The following is a 19,588-nucleotide window of genomic DNA, read 5'->3' as shown; positions in this document are numbered from 1 at the left end:
CCCAATCACATGAGATACCTTCTTTGTTAAATCTCTATTTAAATTATATTTTTAATAATTTAAATTATAAATTATGTTTACTATTAGCCAATCTTTATTTCTCATGCCATTAGGACAAATGTTTTTCATGTTTTTTCTGTACTGCTTGCTTTTCATGTGTGTGCATAGTGTGTATACACATCTATGCATACTTATATTTGTGTGGATACATGTGTGTGGGTGGGTATGCTGGTTCAGGTATGCATGAATGGGGATGCTGTATGTACAAAACCTAGAGATCCAGGTCTGGTATCTTCCTCAATCACTCTCCTTAGTTTTTGGTTTTTAATTCAGGATCCTTTACTAAACATGGAACTCACCAACTCAGTAGACTGGCTAGCCAGGAAGCCCAGGAATCCTCTATCTCTGCCTCCCCAGGACTGAGATTACAGTTTTCTCAAGAGAGCTCTGGGGCTGGAGGGATGACTAAGCAGTTAAGGCATTTGCCTACAAAGCCGAAGGACCCAGGTTTGATTCCCCAGGACCCACGTTAGCCAGATGCACAAAGGGGCACACATGTCTGGAGTTGGTGTACAGTGGCTGGAGGCCCTCTCTCTTTCTGAAATGAATAAATAAATAATATATAATATAAAAAAGAGCTCTGAGACAGATTCCATGTACCCTCTCTAAGGTAACTGTTTTACCACTTTTCAATAGCAAAGCCAGGTTGAAAATAGTAGAGCTTGAATTCAAGGTCAGACCTGGTTATAAAACCTGAAGCCTAGATAATAGCCACACCTGCATAAGCAGAACCTGATAGAAGCCTGGAGATGAGACTCCGAGGTAGAGCATTACCTAGCATACTCAGGGTTCTAGGTTAATCCCCAATACTACCCTCAGAAAACAGCAACAATAAATTAAAAAAAAAAAACTTTATAAAAGTCCCACAGCAGAGGAAAGTAACGGCATGGATGCAGAGAGTAAAATGATCTATCTTTGCTTTTAAGAGCTTCACACAGTGCTGCCACCTTTCATAATCCTCTTGAGATGTGTCCACATGCACCAACGGAGCAATCGCTGGTGCCCATATTATCTTATGGCTTTCTGCCTCTTCTTAACGCATCTAAATTTTCCGTACAAAGCAAGTAGCTCTCTCCTCCTCTTACATCTAAAAGAAGTCATAGATTAAATTTAAGTTTGGTAACCACTCTGACCACTCCAAGAAGAGGCACAGTTCATGGTCCTCAACTCCAGAAATGCCATCCAAGGTGCTAACATGGTATGGAACTGGTCCAAGGGACAGACTGCCCAAATGAGAAGCAGCCTCCACATTCCTCACCTCATCAAGTGCATGTTTCTTTGCATTACTACCATAGCAAAATATCCTTCCCATACCAAAAGGAAAAATACAAGTGAGGCAAAAGGAAAAACACATTCAAATTTGAAATAGGACGCATAAATCTAAACTAATGGTGGAGTCACCTTTATACTTCTAATGGTGGGGAGGCTGAATTCTTGAAGAGAACCTATAGCTCACCAAAATGCTTACTCACATATCTGAATATAAAAGCACCTTGCAAACGACACTAAAACAGAAAATGGTCATCACTGGCATTATGTAAGTGTAAAAACAATTTACATCTAAGGACTTCAACCCTGAGTCAGATTTTGTGTGAAAATGAATATATTTATCTTCACATAAATTTGTCAGGTCTTTTGGAAAATAAACAGAAAATACATCATCAAACCTGCTTATACAGATCAAAAGATTACATTTTTTACTCTTTCACACCTTCAGATCTTTAATATATATCTGCTTGTATGAATGAGTGAGTCTTCAGTGTCTGATAAATTCAGAGTGTCTAAGCAACAACTGGAAAATATAGTTACTCACATCCTTCAAAATAAAATAATTGCAAAATAGATTCATACCTCTTAATAAGTGAGGCTTGAGTTTCATGTGTACATAAGTATATACAAAAAAATTAGGCATTGGATATGTTTAAAGCATTCCTATTTTATGTCTACCATGGCTTCATCAGGTATCAGTAACACAGCTTTTGCTGTTGTTGTTTTTGTGTTGTTTAGTTTGTATTACACATCCGAGTAGCACTTGATAGTACAAGGCACTTATAAATGCAATATTTCACTTATTTCATGACAGTCATGGAAGTGTTATTCTCATAACTATAGCACAGATGTGGAAAGTGTGGAGCATGCCCAAGATCACAGACCATGCGGCACAAGACTCAAGTGAGGGAGATAAAATGGACCAACTTGCCACAAAGGCATTGGCTAATTCAAAACACTGATATACAGCTGTTTCCAGAAGGCATTATTTTAGACATGTTTTCCAACAGTGTGAGTGGGTTATTTGTGCCTTCAGAATTCTCAGGGAATTCTTGCAGCTATTTTTACTCAGCCCAGAAAGGTAGTACTTCCCCCGGGGGCTCAGCACAATGTTACTGGTGTGAACACAAAAGGACTGTGTCATGACTAGTGTGAACATGGTCCTCCAATAGCACAAGAGAATATTCTGTGATTGGTGCATACACTTTTTCCATAACCCTGTTTTGTCTATGTAAGCAAGCTGATCCATTCACATTTACAGTAAACCAGGATTTCCATCCCAGGAGAGCCAAAGAACCACAGCCAGGTTGTTGGTGACACAGCTGAGATGGAAAACCATGACTTTGGACTTCATAATTATCTACTTACTCTTATCTTTCCTTGATGTATTACAGGCTCCTTGAAGACACTATTCACCACACTAGTTCTGTTTTGTGACAAAGACTGGGAATTGAAAAACATCTTGACATAATGAAGCATAGAGAAACATGGATGCCAGATCTCATTAGCAATGACAAAGCTTCAGCTCACAGACTACTGCTGGGTAGCACACCTGGTAATTGGTAGTTTCACCTGCATTCTTTATCAACTGATAATGTAGAAGAACTGTGTTGCAGTTACTTGACAGACCCGGCTAATGAGAAACTTACACCATTCATCCAAAGTGCAGTTTAGGGCAGTGGTTCCCCAACTAGCATCAGTATAATTGACAACTAGAAGTCAACTTCTAGGCTATTACCTTGTGAGAATGAAATTAAAAACTCTGAGAATGGGATACAGCAATCTACTGTAATAAGCCCTCCAGCTGATTCTGATTCACACTGAAGTTTTGACAACTGCTAGCTTATTAAGTCAATATCCATGGAAGATAGTTGGAAGGATGGGTATGAGGTCCTGTCATTCCTCTGCATAGTCTTCAAAATACGGATCATGTCACTTTTGTCCTGCGAGGCAGGGCTTTGCCTGCATTGTAAATTAGCATCGATAACTGGCCTGTAGGAAGAAAGAACAATATAAAAATGGCCTCCTCAACTTACCCATTCATTCAGTTTCCATTGGATTCACTATCACAGCACTATTTGCCTTAGCTTGTGTAAACTGCCCTGTGGGGCAGGTCCTTAAACTTCCATGGTAGAAACTTTTTTTTTTTCATTTAAAACTGTAGGTGATGACAACAAAGGTAGAAACTGGCCACAGATGCTGTGTGCCTCTAAAGAGATGTGATTTGAAGGTAGCCAAGGCAAAGCATGAGTCACTTCCTTCAACTCTAGAGGGATGCTGACAGAAACTCCACTTGGGTTCTGGGATGAAAGGCTAAAGACTATCAGGCTTAATGGCTGATGTTGACAAATCCAAAACATAAGGAATTTTGGGTGAGTCCAAAATTCTTCATACAGGCTGCGTGAAAATTCTTCTCCATGGAATAATGAGGATAGAAAACAGTAAATTGCATAGTTTATACTGAAAAGTATTCTTAGGAAACAATCTGGAAACAATTGTCCTAGAGTTTGTGATTAGAAATGATCAGTGGAAAATACCATGACGGCAGAAGGCAATCAGCATTGCAGTGACAGGAGATGGCCCATCTCCACTAATCAAAGCTGTTCCAAGAACAGCAGAGGTTCTGCTACTACGGCAGGAAGTTTACATTTGCTCTAACTCAAGCTCCGTGTATTAGCCTTGAATTAGGAGAAATGACAGTTTTCTTTATCAAAAAGAAAACCTAGACAGAGACATAGCATTCCTTCTCAATTGGCTGTTTTATGAATGTCATTAAATAAGGATATACATATCAAAAAGAATGACCTATATTGATAATTTTTATTTTCCCCAAATATTAAGAGTAGCTTTCTTCTTTCTTACAACAGTTCACAATAGTGTTCTGAAGGAAACCATTTTTATTGTTTTTTAAATGTATTTTTGACACGTAATAGATACTTAATATTGATCATAATGCCCTCCCCAATATCTTCTTTTCCCCCTGCCCATCCTCCTTCCACTGAACCCAGAAGGAAGCAATTAGTATGGCAAATCTCCATGTATGCCTATCTTTCTGCTTAAGAACTCAGGGTTTTCCCAGCACTTTCTTTGCTAGACTTCCCACAACCATGGCTGCCATCCTTCCTCTGCTTTGAATGAAAGTAAAAACACCTTTTTATCTACATTTGAAACTTCAGAATCATCTGTGTCCAACTCACATACACTGTAAATATTCAGTTAACTTCCTCCCCCAAGGTTTTACTTCCTTTCCCAGTTCCACTTAACCCTCATTCATATTCTCATTCATTTTTCTAGCCATGAACAATAGTACCCCTCTTCCACACACATCTCTGTATGATGCATCCTCCTCAAAGAGTACTTTGATGAGCACCATCTTGCATGAATATTACCACTGTCAGCCTCTTACTACTTGACACAGAAACTTCTTTGTGTACAAAACCAGCCCGTTTGTCCATCACCATTTCCCACCTCTACCTACTACCCCTGTAGCGTGAGTGAAGCACAAAAGTTCCATTTGACTCTTTCATGATCATTTTTGCATCATGCTTCCTTTCAACCTAGAATACATCAATCAGTCCCCAAGACTCTTATGACCCTACTAAAATCTTTCTATAAGTCAAGGTTCAGTCATCATCCAGGTAGCTGTGCACTTCTTTCAACAGCCATTTTCTGGACTATCTATTGACAAAGCACTGTTGAGAAGCTATAAGCAAGAACAGGGAAGTGGAAGACATTTTGGCTACATGGACAACTTCTACCAATAAACTAGCAATGTCATGTGGACTAAGAAAATTCACAAAGAAAATATTTCTAGCACTGAGAAAAAGTACAAAGTAAAAGCATGTGTGCTAGAAAGAGAGTTCACACTATTAGGATCAAAAGCAAAGATCACATTTTTGTAATCTTCATTCTTTCATTTGCTGCATGGCCTGTGTGATACATGCTAAACAAGAAAATCAAATGTTAGGCTGGAGAGAAGGCTTAGCAGTTAAGGCACTTGCCTGAAAGCCTAAGGACCCATGTTCAACTTTCCACATCCCACGTTAGCCAGACACACAAATGTGAGGCAAGAAAAGGTTGCACATGCCCATAGGTTCCACAAGCATCTAGAGTTTGATTGTGGTGGCTGAGGCACTGGCACACCATTTCTTCTCTCTTTCGTCTTGCTCTCTCTAATTTTCTTTTTTTTAAAAAACAAAATGAAGTGTTTCACTCCTTCACTTGAAGAAAATACTTATTGGTTATTTCACCTTAACTTGCATTCCTCTAAAACACTTTATATACCTAGCTATCAGAGATGGACTATTTGTGTCTTCAACAAAATCTCATTTGTTGAAACCTGATACCCACTGTAATAGTATTCACAGAAGAGTCTTTGAGAGGTAACTATGTCCTGATGGCACCCTCTTAAATGGGACTAGTGACATTAGAGAGATCTCTTGCCCTTTTGTCATGTGAGCATTCAGTGAGAAGACTGCCATTTATGAGAAAGTAATTCCTCAGACACAAAACTTGCCAGCACATTGATCTTAGACTTCACAGCCTCCAGAACCATGAGAAATACACTTACATGTTGACAAGCCACTAACTTTATGGTATTTCTTTATGGTATTTCTGTTACAAACAGATTAAGAAAGCAGATTTAGTCATCCTTATCATATCATAATCCTAAAATTTACCCAGCTCTTCCCAGTTATAAATAACAGGAACAAGTAAAACTAGGCCAGTTTGATAAGTGACCAGTAATTAAATATCTCCTACTCACAGATGTATGAATCTTGTCTATGAGCCCATCTATCCTACCAGAAAGAAAGATTTAGTACAGAATGATTTACTTTCAATGAGCCCATCACAGCTTCAACACAGCATATGTCTCACATTATATATCAACTATACCAAAATTTATAATTTTACCACAGATCAATTAATCTCATCTCCTGTGGATTCCAGAACATATTAGTCTATTCTCAAGAAAATTAATAATTTTCTTCCCACCTCCAGTGCCCTGGCACTTCCAAGTATTAGCAAGTATAGCATGAGGACTGAGACACAGATGTGTGTGTCAAAGCGACTGGCTTTGATAAGCCTCCATTTGTTTGATGTGTGACCTTAGCAGCTCACTCAACTTCTCTGTGCTTCAATGTTCTTATGTATGAAATGGGACTAACAAGTTTACATTGGCGTTGTGAGCATTACATTTTTTTTTTTCTTAATGCTTGGGAAGTGGCTGGCACAATGTTATAAGAAGGGGTGGCTTGTAATTCAAGAGGATATATATGGTTCTGTTATCTCAAATCCATTTTCTTAAATCCATGAGGGCATTAGTTTCTCTGGCCAATGGTCTTTAAACTCCTTTGAAGCACATTGCATTATTTTCTCCCTTTTCTTGGCTTTCAGCTTCTTTTAAGTCAAAAACATCCCATTTTGTTACATTTAAAGACAATCCTTTTGATAGAAAATATATCAACAAAATCAATGTTGAATTCTTCCAATCTCTCATGTCATCTGTTAAAATTTTCCCATCTGGTCCCAACATGAGCTTTGTTTCATCCTGTTATCCTGAGACCTTATACTTCTAATCTTTCAAAACATATAGAAAGATAGAAGAAAGAATACCTTCAGCTAAATGAAAATAAACCTTAAATCTACCCATCACAGCTTAATCGTTTTCCTTATCAAAATGTTCTTATGAATTTAAATGACCAATTTAGCATATTAATTTGACAGTGAAAAGCAACAGCAGAGGGCAACTTGTTCTTTCATCCAAGGCAATGATAAGAGGGTCTGAGAGATGACTAGATTGATGTTGTGCTTACTGTACAAACATGGGGTCCTGAATTCAGACCCTTAGAACCCAAGTAAAGAAGGAAGGCAGGAACAGCAGCATGCCTTTAATTCCAGTGCTGGAGAGGCAGAGACAGAAAGATATTGAGGGCACATTGCTGAACTATTCTACTTAAATCTGTGAGCTACAACTTCAGTGAGAGACTATCTCAAAAAAAATAATGTGGATGGTTGGGAAAATGAGTTAGCTGTTAATGCATTTGCCTAGGAAGCCTAAGGACTCTGGTTCAATTCCCCAGGACCCACATAAGCCAGATGCACCACAAGGGGGCGCATGCATCTAGAGTTCATTTGCAGTGGCTGGAGGCCCTGGCACACCCATTCTCTCTTTCGTACTCTCTCTCACTCCCTCAAATAAATGAATACCATAAAATATTTTTTATAAAAACATTAAAAAATAATGTGGAGAGCAACTGAGGGAGACATCTGATGTGAACCTCTGGCCTGTACACGCACATGCACAAACATGAACATGCACCTCCTTATCTACACACAAGCATGCACATGTGCATTCACACACACACACACACACACACACACACACACACACACACACTCACATGCACACACCCCCAAATATAAACACACAATACAAAATAAAATATAAACTTATATTTGGTAACTTTTCTCTCCTTAAACACATAATGTTATGCAACCTTTAATAATACATCCCAGTCTTGCTGTAAATGAATTTATTTTGTCTTGTTTTTAATAAGTAAAGCAATCTATTGGCGATACAAGCATAGAGCTACCTCCATATATCACACTGACTGCCCTTCATTCCAAACAGTAAAACATTTGTACTTTGAACACTAATCTGGCAAAAGCCACTAAACACATTCTTTGACTCATCATTTTTGCTATGCTTGTATTTTTCCTCTATAATTAAGGAACCCACTGAAATTTCCAAGAAGAGGGTTGAAAAATCTATATTACACTCACTCCAAAAGCTAACAAACTTTTAAACTAATAGTTTCAGAAAACAGAGCTGGAACAAGCCACACTGGTATCTCTCGAGCATTCAGTGTTGAAACTCCCCCTCCTGTGACATCTGCTGAGAAAAGGTAGGGAGGTCAAGCACCACCTCCTAACTAGTCACACATCTGCACGGCAAGCTGCTGAAGGTGCACCCATCTATCTCTGTTGTATACCTGCAGCCTGAGGGGAGCGCACACACTCCTCCATCCACGCCACCAGGGAGACTACAGTCTTCTTTGCACTGTTTCCTGACGTAAATGTGGTTTCTTTCATTCAACAACTATTTTCTCACCATCTCGTACCACGGTCTTCTCCTGGGCACAATGGCACAGGAAATCCATGAAGACATCAGAGACCATAGAAAATATGTGGGCAATTTTTAGTAGAAATTAAAATAAGAATAAGGAGTTGGGACGACGGTTTTGTTTGTTACCAAAGTGCTTGCTACATAAGCATGAGGACTTGATTTCAATGCCTGTGAAAAAAAGCCAGGCATAATGATATGGGCGGGTAAGACCAGCAGTAGGGAAGGGCAGGATATGAGGAGTTACTAGATCTCAATTTTCAATAGTTTTTCTAAGATGGTATATTCTTTGATGGTTTCCATGTAATTGACTTAACTGCAGGGGTTTCCTACCAGAGATCTACATCTTTTATTATGAAAAGCTTTATGCTAGTTCAGAATTAATGAAAATCCCACAGATATATCAGTACAGAAGATAATCTCCATGGAATGGGAGGTAGCTCAGTGGTACAGTACTTGCCTAGCACAAACTGGTTCTAATTCCAGCATTGCTAAGTGGAAGAAGGAGAAAGTAAAATGACAAAGATGAAGAAAAGAAAATTTTCATTAGAAAGGCCCGTGGAGGCACCCCTTAGAAACATGTGTGGAGTCTTACAGAAGGCTAAAACAGGCATAGAGAATGACCTCTCTCAAAGAAAAGGTTCATGGCCCATTTATCAAGACCTTTGTGTGAGTTCATGGTCTATAACTCAAGATCTCTGAAAGTAGAGTACATAAACAAATGGCCTGACTCTTCCTCCTCCTTCAGATTGCATAAACCCCTAAGTTTTCTTGCACCTTACACAGAGAAGAGTAGAAAAGTCAATCAAGGTGGGGGCAGAGGGAAGATGTGCAATAAGGTGTTTTAAACTTTAAGGATTAAGCAGATGAAATATGATTGCATAAACTGGATGAATGGGTCACAAAAACATCCTTTCAATCTCTTTTCTCTTTTTCTCTTTTATTTTTATAATTAGTTTTTGTTAGCATACAAAAAACTGAGTTTCATTTATTGTATTTCAAACAAATTTATTTCTTTATTTTATCAATTAGAAGCTTTGTATGGAGACATCATGTGTTCAAACTATCATTTCCCTCTTCTCTACCTCCATTCCACTGAGTAACTTCCTCAGCAGGATTATTAGTGTTTACCAGGGGCTGTCTTATTAGCACTAAATGTAAAATGTTTGGTCTGCTGCTTAAGACCTCAGGAATAGAATGAGAGGGACTGAACCAATCAAGGACCACAGAAGGTGCTAAGAAAGCCACGTAAGTAGACAAAGAGTTGCAGGCCACCAGAGAAAATCTTGTTAAGAAGGAACTCAGACCTTCAACTTTCTATTTTATATGAAACATTTTCACACATCATTGCAATAAATTTCCCTAAACAAGTACAGAAAAAAGAATAATACAGTAACTTATTGCTATTATTCCTGTTTTACAAATGTGAAAACTGGAGCACAAATATGGAGAAAGAATAATTTATGGCACTGTTAGGAATATAAAGTATAAAAATATCTCTTCAGAGAACAATGAGGCAATGTATATGCAATTGATTAAACTGTGCACATCTTTCTTGACAGCGTTTTTCAATAAGAAATCATCCTAGAAAGTAATTGATGTGCCTATGTGTTGCTACGCCAATGGTTAAAGTTGCAAAAAATAGGAATAGAAATATATAATATATATTAAATGGGTTAAATATATTCTGATGTGTTTATACAATGTCATATCATTATATCTATCAATGGAATTTGATATGGAAGATATGTTTCTAACGAAATTTTAAAGTGGTAATACAACAGTCTGTCTTGTATAGGTCAAGTGTGTTAGATAACAATATTCATGCACAGAGGTCTCAAAAATATGCATTAAAACTTTAACAAATTTTATTTCTAATGCCAGAGCTAGGGAGGGCTTTTTCTTTTGATTATATTTACCTTCTATATTTAATTAACATTTAAATCATTTCAAAACAACATGAAGCAAATATACTATGTGAATTTTTCACCCACTTAATGTGTCAGTTTTAAGTGTTTGAGAATTTTAATCATAAGACATAAATGAAGACTATAGATTGTTTATTTTCCCCTCTTTATAGGGAATAGTAGTTAGTATATGACAAACCAGTTACTATGGTCAAAGTTCTTATAAAAAGTTAAGAAAAATATTGAAAGCTCTTTCATTACTTTTTTTTTTTCTCATACACATAGAGCAAAGTCCTTCATGGTTTACTTCACGACAATTTCCTCCAGTATTCTCAATGTAATCCTACCCCTTCAAAGCCTTCTTCTCCCTGGGACAAACTATCTCCCTCTCTTCTTCTCTCCCTTCTGCCTTCCCTTCCTGTTTTTTCCTTTCTTGTTTTCTCCCTGCATTCCTTTCATTTCATTATCTAGTATATTACTATGTGCCACCAGCCAACTTAGAGCCACAGGGCCTAATCTGACATATAAAAATGAATTAATGTTTGCTAACAGAATCTTTCAAGGCAAATGCATGTGCTGTAAATTTTGATTGCCTTGAACTGAATGTAATACATGGGTACATAAGCTCTTCTAAGCCCTAGCTTGCTTCCCAAGTTTCTTTCCAAATTGTCTGCACACATAAACTATTTGCTGAGCTCATCACTGCACTATAACTGAATTCAGTTAGTGTGGCATACATACAGTTGTTTTTATGTCAATGAAATATGGATGCATTCAAAAAACTGCAGCTACAACTAAGGCATCTTGGGCCTGCACTCACCCAATCAAAAAATTCTCTCCACAGTTTTGCTGGCATGACAACCAGAGAGCCAAATACTGACAAAAAAACAACTATGTCGGAAGCAGGAAATTATCCTAATCAAAATGTCACTTCTGAAAATATCTTTTTTAAAATGACAATACTATAAACAGTAATTTCCATAGTGACGATTAAACATAATTAAATGCCAGACTCCTTGTCAAGTTTCTTTCATCCTCTACAACTTGTTTTTTTTTTGGGGGGGGGGGGGTTGAACTCAATGCCTCACTCAAGTACATCTTGTTCCTGTCAGGGCAAAATAAAGCAACCATCAATAAAATTGTTAGATAAATCTGAAGACATATTCAGCCATATTATGAATCTTGATGACTCTGGAGATATTTTCTCTAGTAAGAAACAGAGCCTGGGCATAACATCCAACATGGAAAACTACGGTGACATGTAATGATATATAAAATCCACATGTGACAGTAAGGAACACAAGGGTGTCCTGGCACATCTGCTTTTGAGACAGTGATATGATTCTGAATTCTTCCTGTTCTGCAGAGTGGCCAATACTAGTCAAATTTTGCTTTATTTGTACTTGGAATGTGTGTGTGTGACCATGAATCAGTAATGTGTACTAGGAATCTGGACACATTGAAAAGGGACGTAAGGGACAGTCAAGGTCATGGGAGCAATGGGAGAAGACTGTTGTTACTGTTGATATTCTGGAAACATGATTCCCAAGTTCACATGCTGATGGTATTTGGAGATCAAGTCTTTGAAAAGGGTTAGGATTAGATGACATCATGGGGATGAAACTCTTAGGGTGGCATCTGTGGCTTTTAAGAAGAGGAAAAAGGAGACCTGAGCTAGCAGTTGCCCTGTCTTGAGATGTGATGGTCCTCTGCCAGATTCTGGTGGAGAAGGAAGGCCCTTGTCAGTAGCTCACACGATACTCTAGGACAGTCTAGCTTCCAGAACTGTGAGATGTAAACTTCTAGTCATTATCAATTACTCATCCTCAAGTACTTATTATAGCAACATAAAACAGACTTCTTGTATTAACAAGAACTGATGCACTTGTAGGGAGAACAGGAATGGGACTATTGTAATAGTAACAGTGGTTAAAGTGATTTTTTTCCATAATTTTATGTAACTCATTCTGCTGTGGGGTGGGGCAGACAGAGGTAGAGGTAGATAAACTTTTTATTTTGTTAATTTGGCTTTCAGAGGTGAAAACTCAGATTTTTGTCTGTGGAAAGGGGTATAGATTCTTCCTGGAGTATTGCTAAGAGGTTTGATTCTTGTCATTAGGAACAGAGTGGACCTGGAAACTAACAACTGAAGTAAATGGAATATTTCAGAGGTGCAAAATCTTTAATTCTAAAGCAACTAAAATATTAATTATCTTTTTCTTTATTCAGATAGCAAGGTTGTAGGTTATTTACAAATCTGTGTAATGTACACTTTTAGTTTGTTCATATAACTCATGTGCTTTGTCAATATAAAAATGTACATGTAGAGCTAGAGAGATGGCTTAGTGGATAAAAGCACTTCCTTTGAAAGCATGAGAGAGTCTGAGAGGGTCTAAGATAACTGAGTTGCAATCTCCAGAACTCATGTAAAAATAACAGGGTATGGCCACATTCATTAGTAATTCCAGCATTGTAGCAAACAAAAATCAGAGAATCACTAGAGCTCATGCAAAGAGCTGGCTTCAGAATCAGTAAGAGACTCCATCTCAAGGAAACCAATGGGTAAGCAATGAACACCTGATGTTCTCCTCTGGCCTCCCTATGTGCGCAGGATGCCACAACTGTACACATATGTGCATATGCAACACATATACAGAGTACACCTATACAACATATCATACCAACTACACATACACACACAGAGAGAGAGAGAGAGAGAGAGAGAGAGAGGTAGAGAAGTCCCATGTAAGTTTACTCATTTTATTCATAGCAAGTCCTCTTTCATCCAAACTTTGAAGGATTTTCTTAGAAAAGCACTTAATATACAAAGAATTCATACACATGGTTGATACTTCATTTTCCCCATTCATCTCAAAGATATTCCCCTCACTGTTTTAAAATTATGTTAGATTTGAATTTTTAGTTGGATGTTCTTGACAGTGGCCTTCATACATAGTGAAAACTTTGAACTTCAAAAAGAAATTTCTTACACTGGGAAGATCTCTCAGTGGATAAAGTACTTAATCACTTAAGCATAATAACCAGAATCTGGATCTCTGGGCACTTATATAAATTAAGGTGGGTGTGATGACCCGCCTGTAGTCTCAGCAGTCTAGTAGTGTTAGAGCTGGAATCCTCGGTGCAAACCGATTAGCAAAATTACCTAAATCAGAGAGCTTTAAGTTCAAATGAGAAATCCTCTCTTAGTAAGTAGACAGAGAGCTACTGAGGAAGACCCGTCAGCCCCCACACACACATGGACACATGTGAACACACATATACAAGTAGGTATATGGACACATCATACCACAGACACATAACACATATATACAAACAAAAGTAATAAATAAGTAAATGAATAAATAAATAAAATACATTTATTCATCACACAAGCATCCTACCCTTCTGATTATTTATCTCCTAACTTGCCTATCCTACACAAGTATTACCTAAACATACTTTGGGTTGAAAACAAAACAGAAAACCCAATTCAAAGTAGCATATATAATAAAACAAAAAAAGTAATTGGCTTATTTTGCTATGAAGTCCTCAATTTGGACCCACTTCAGGCTAGCTGACGGGCTCATCATCATTTGGATGTTTCCTGTTTGGATGATGGAATATGACTGCATTTCATCCTGAAACATGTTTCCTACATTGTTATGGAGGAAACTTAAACTGAACCCTACCAACAATTAACACCTAAGCCTGGAAACAATTCTGAGTATTATTACCATTCAATCACTGAACACGAACAACAACGTTTTCTGTAAATACTTCTGAACAAAGTAAAACAGAAAAGACCTTGAAAGAGATAAAACAAAAACCCCACAAGATTTCAAAGCTTTAAAAAATAATATCAAAAGTATTCATGTTGATTTAGGGTCCCAAATACAGTATAGTCACTAACTAGTAAGGCTCAAGGTAGTTGATATATCTGAGAGGAGCATAAACCTGCATTTCATTTGTAGTAAGATATCACTAACATTTTTACTAACCTTCATTCACGGGCTTACAAAACCTTGCCCCAGACCACTTCCCTTCTCCCATGGGCATCTGTAACAGTTCCTCATTCTGCATTTTAGGTGAATATTTTAACCAAGAAAGACACAAATCAAGTGTGCTCCTTGTATCTCTTGCCTGTTCCACTGGGAAATTTGAAATTCAGATTGAAATCTCCAGGCTATAGACCACTTTTCCACTGGGCCTCTGCCCTTAAGGGCATGGTTCTTTGGTTACTGTCTCCTGAAAGTTGGAAATAGGAACCCCTGTTTAAAATGTCATGGGCCAGTTTGATCTCATTCTAAATCAAAGATACTTCTCATTCACAGAGGGTTCAATCTCAATGGTACATACAAAAGTAACAAAGAATTCAGGAAAATTCTCCTGTGAAAGATGTACAATCTATTATATGGCATGTCTTGCTTTTCCTTTGGATCTTTTGTGGTAAAATACTATTCAGTAAGCAGGGACGAAGAGCAGAAATAAAACCTTCAGAGCAAAGGGAAAAGATGCACAGCACATAAAGAAAAGTCAGAGGAAGCAACCATTGATAAAATGACCCCACAGCTTTTGAATGTTCCGGCCCCAGACTACTGTCCAACCATATTCATTTGTTTTATATAACAGTCTGTTTCCAAAGCACAATCGCCTTTGGAATCATTAGGCCAAATATCTCCCAACATCAGGGCATTTTTCCACCATGTTAGGGTTATTCCTCTGTCCAGTTCTACTTTCACCCTTTAATTGACCTAAACTACTTGTACTCATGATCTGCCCTCCCTCCACTACCCAGTAAATGCTTTCACTACCCTAGGAGGTGTGCGGTATCCCTATTTATAAGATTTTACAAGAGTCCTACTTTTTATTTCTCTTTTCAATATAATAAAAGATAATTTTAGTCTAACTTTATTCCATTTGTTATCTGCTTTTTCTGAGAGAACAGTATGATCTTTCCTTCCTTTATACACTCACGCCACAAATTGATAAATTAAACTACATCCATTTATTCTACACCTGTGAACTAAACAGAAAGGTTCAGGGATCTTGGCCCTCCCTCACTCAGTACCTTAGTGCTGACCACAATCAACGGTAATGGTATATTGTAGATACTCCATAGCAACTATAGAAAAGTATTTGGATTGATATATAGGAATCAGAGGTACAGTCCAATCTCTGGGCTTGAGTCAAACCTTGACAAGCCTGATTTAAACTCATTCTCTTAACTACTTCACTATACTGATAAATGAACCTACATTATTTGTAATAGATAATGTGTTCATGTCTACTACTTTTGGTGCTATATAATGCCAGGTTGATTGCTAGACATATAGGTACTCATTAAATAAATGCTGAGTACTGGTTAAAGTGCCATGGATCAAGGTAGGACAGAGTTAAGTAAGGTTTTTGTTTGTTTGTTTGTTTCTCTAAAGAAACTAATATTCCTAAGGAACCACTGTCTAATAAACACTTCATGAATCACTCTTTTTTACTTAAAAAGACCATCATCTGGCTTTGGACAACCTCTTTTCTTTTCTGGGAATTGACAAAATTGTGAAAATGAATGTAAGCAGAAAAAACCTTTGAGCACCCTTTATAATGAGGTTCTATCACCACAGTGATTATACATATACAGTTAAGTGGTTTCTCAATGGAATGTTCATGACCATGTGTTAGAGAATAGGAAAAAATAATAACAAAACTAAAAAAAAAACAGAATTTGTATTCAGATTCATTGTTTATGTAATACTTTGAAAATATTGTTCTTTACTGTTACAATATATATAAATTATTAATTTTACATTCATATAGTTCGTACATTTATATAGATGTTGTGCTTTCATGAATAACTGTTTTTATGGATAAGTTTTAATGATCAATCAAAATATTTGGAAAGCTACTGAGTTATAACATGATGTAGTTTAGTAAAGCTCAAGTCCAAAACTCAATTTTCTTTTTAAAAATATTTTATTTAGTTATTTGAGAAAGAGAGAAAGTATAGGCTTGCCAGGGCCTCTTGCCTCTGCAAACAAACTCCAGATGCATGTGCCATTTTGTGCATCTGGCTTTATGTGGGTACTGGGGAATCAAACCCAGACTGGCAAGCTTTATAAGCAAGTGCCTTTAACCACAGAGTCATCTCTACCTCCCGAAAACTCAATTTTCTATTGCACATGAATAAAGTATATTGTACAACATATTAAATTGAGTTCAATTAAGAAGTAGGCAAGTCATCACAAGTGCATCTCTGCTATAAAGCCAGGACAGCATCTCAAAGACTATTCCAGTTGATGTTGAGTCTACAGCATCATTTCCTACATGGAGAGAGAATATGATGTGGATCTGGTTTTGTACTAGTACCTACACGGAAACATAGGCCCTTATTGAATATTCACAGAAACCCAAACAAAGGAGGACATATTCATTTCTTATGAATCTAAATGGAAATTCAGAATGTTAAGGAATGTCTTAATATTACAATCCTAATTAAAAAAGAAACTGACATTTAGAAAATCCCAATAACAATGTCCAGGATTTTTCTCCCCCAGATGGAATCCTGATTTTAGCACTTGGAAGTGACTTGAGCCAATTATTAACACTCTTTAAATGTAGAGCCTTTATGTTCTAGCAGAAATGTTGATGATGACTACTTTCAGCCAGTTTTCTCCTTTACTCAAAGATGTTTTTGTAGTACTGAGAGAATAATGCTAGTGTATTTATCAGTTATATATGTCCTTGAAGGGTCACACTAACATTCTCAAAACTCAGTGAACAATTACATAGAAGTCAAAACATCTTCATCTGGGTTTAACATACAGCTGAGGTTTTAGCCACCCAAATCTGCTGCATTTTACAATTAAGTCTCTGTAATATAAACAATCCAACTGTTTTGTAAGTATTATGCTTCAGTCAGCAATGGGGCCAAATCCTTCCTTTTGAATTGGATTTCATGAGAAAATAAGCTGAGTATCAAACACTAGGATTTCCCACTCTGTTCATTGTAGATTCGTCCAAAACATGCCGGAAAACAAAAATAAATTTTTAATGTAAAATTCAAATAAAACATTCTAAAAAACAGAGCTGGAGAGATTGGTTAGTGGTTAAGGCACTTGCCTGCGAAGCCAAAGAACTCATGTTCAAATCTCCAGATCCCAAGTAGCAAGATGGAGTGGCAAAAGTACACAATGTCACACCTGTACCACAAGGGGGTGCACTGAAGTTTATTTGCAGCAGGCTGAAGGTCCTGGCACACCCATTCTCTCTCTCCTTCTCAATATTAAAAAAAAAATTGTAAAAAGTATTAGAATTATTTTATTTAAGAGAGAATTATACCTCTTATTTTCACTAATAATAATGTCCCATAGGATGCCATGGATTTTTTAACTAAAGAACTCTAGCTGAGAGCAAAGAATGAGAAGCAACTCCCCAGAAACCTGAGGCTCTCCATACATGTGCATGGTGTTTGCTGTGAAGATCCACATTGGGTCCATTACTATCACAGCAGCCATGCTTTGGAGAGAACTGGATTATATTCACTTCCACCCTTCCCCTCATTGATCTCCAAACCCAGGAGGGCTGGTGTCTTTATTCCAATAAGCTTTGATTTCTCTCTTTTATTGAAGAGAAGTTTTATTTATGAAAGTGCAATTTCAGAATGTAATAGAAACACACGACATGTTAAAACAATATCTTTGCATTGACTGGTCTTCTCATTCCAGATCCAGGAGCTTCATAACAAATGGTTGATATTTTGCAGATGTTATCATCTCCAAAAAGGTTTTGTCTTTATAAATAACAGGGCTGGAAAGCTGAATGAATCATAGTTTTCCTTTACTTTTTTTTTTTTCTTTTCTTGAGCACAGGAAAAATCTTGATAAAACTGTTTAAATTAGATAAGAAATCCATGAAATGCTTAAGACATTGCTTTCAGAGTTCACTATATTTTGTTTGTAGTTGTCTCAGCTGCTGTCTAACTCACTCAGTTCATCTTGGATGTTATTAAGCACTGCCATTTCCTTTCAATAGTGGAAATAGTTGATCAACATGGGAAATTTTCAAGCACTTTGATGAGTTATCCTTTAATAGTAACATAAACTTTGTTGATGTCGTCATTGCAAGTTCTAGAACATGTTCTTTCCACATCTATGATGCCACTGATTCTCCTTCCTTCTAGACACTAAATATGCATACTTCCAGAAATACGTGAATCTGTCTTCCATTTCTGATCTCTTTTCTTTTTGTTCTGAGTTTTCAGTTGCCTTTGTGTTGCTGGAGTCTCTTTTACACTGGGAAACCTGTTCTCTCAGGTGCATCCAGCTGGCTTTTCTGAGTGCCCTGAAGATGCCACCGTGGAAATGGCTTTGAGTCATTGTAATCTTATTTTCTCTTCTGTCCATACTCTTCATATGCTTTCAGTGCTTTCGGACTCACTGCTAATGGGCATACGTTTTCTTCTTGGCTTTGTTGCGCTGAATTTTACAGATTCATTTTCACTTGCTTCATTTTTCGAAGAGTTCAAAACTGGTTTCCATTCTTTTTCTTTAGACTTGAAGGGACTGACGACCTTCAGGGCTAGGGGAGTTCTTTGGCAGCAGTGGAAGCAGTGCTGTGGAACAGACGACCATCATTTCCCAGGATTCTTCCTACTCCTCACTCGGTTCCATTCTCACTGTGCTCGGCACATCAATATTAACAGGATAGTCAAGTGCATTGATGGGCTTGTGCTTTTGCCCAATTTATGTTTCATGGAAAGTGTTGTCTTAAACCAGGCATGGTGTCACACACCTTTAATCCAAGCACTTGGGAGGCAGATGTAGGAGGGTCTTCATGAGTTCGAGGCCACCCTGAGACTACATAATGAATTCCAGGTCAGCCTGGGTTAAAGTGAGACCCTACCTTGAAAAAAAAAAAACCAGGAAGTTGTTCTCTTAATGTTGAAACCACACCTACCACCACACTGCCCTCCCTCAATCTATGATTTCTTAATCATCTCATAGTTCCAGATGCTTTGTTTTCTAAAGAAGACACCAGGTCTCTGCACATCATTCCCTTAGGATGAGTTCGTGTCACACACATAGAAGGAACTCAAGTTAAACTGGAAAATAGGGAAGAGATGAGAAATGTTCTCTCCATTCTAAAGGTAGTTATTCCTACCCATACAGTCCCTGAGCCAGCCATATCCTCACTGCTAGTTTCTTTCAGAAGTTGAGGAACCAGTCTTATTGCA

General features: G+C 37.5%; 1 protein-coding gene across 9 annotated transcripts in view; it reads right to left on the bottom strand.

Annotated features, from left to right (window-relative positions):
• C2H8orf34 (chromosome 2 C8orf34 homolog) overlaps positions 1 to 19,588 on the bottom strand; it is a 420,783-nt gene that overhangs the window by 380,594 nt on the left and 20,601 nt on the right. Inside the window, exon 2 of one of the 9 annotated variants that reach the window (XM_045144295.1) lies at positions 974 to 1,147. The exons of the other annotated variants lie outside the window; for them this stretch is intronic. The gene's annotated coding sequence lies outside the window, so the exon portion shown is untranslated. The remainder of the gene's footprint in view (positions 1 to 973; positions 1,148 to 19,588) is intronic. 9 annotated transcript variants of the gene reach the window in all.

This window comes from Jaculus jaculus, chromosome 2 (genome assembly GCF_020740685.1).
Source record: "Jaculus jaculus isolate mJacJac1 chromosome 2, mJacJac1.mat.Y.cur, whole genome shotgun sequence".
NCBI classification, from domain to species: domain Eukaryota; kingdom Metazoa; phylum Chordata; class Mammalia; order Rodentia; family Dipodidae; genus Jaculus; species Jaculus jaculus.
Note: the sequence above shows the minus strand (reverse complement) of the source record. Positions and strands in the feature narration are given on the sequence as shown.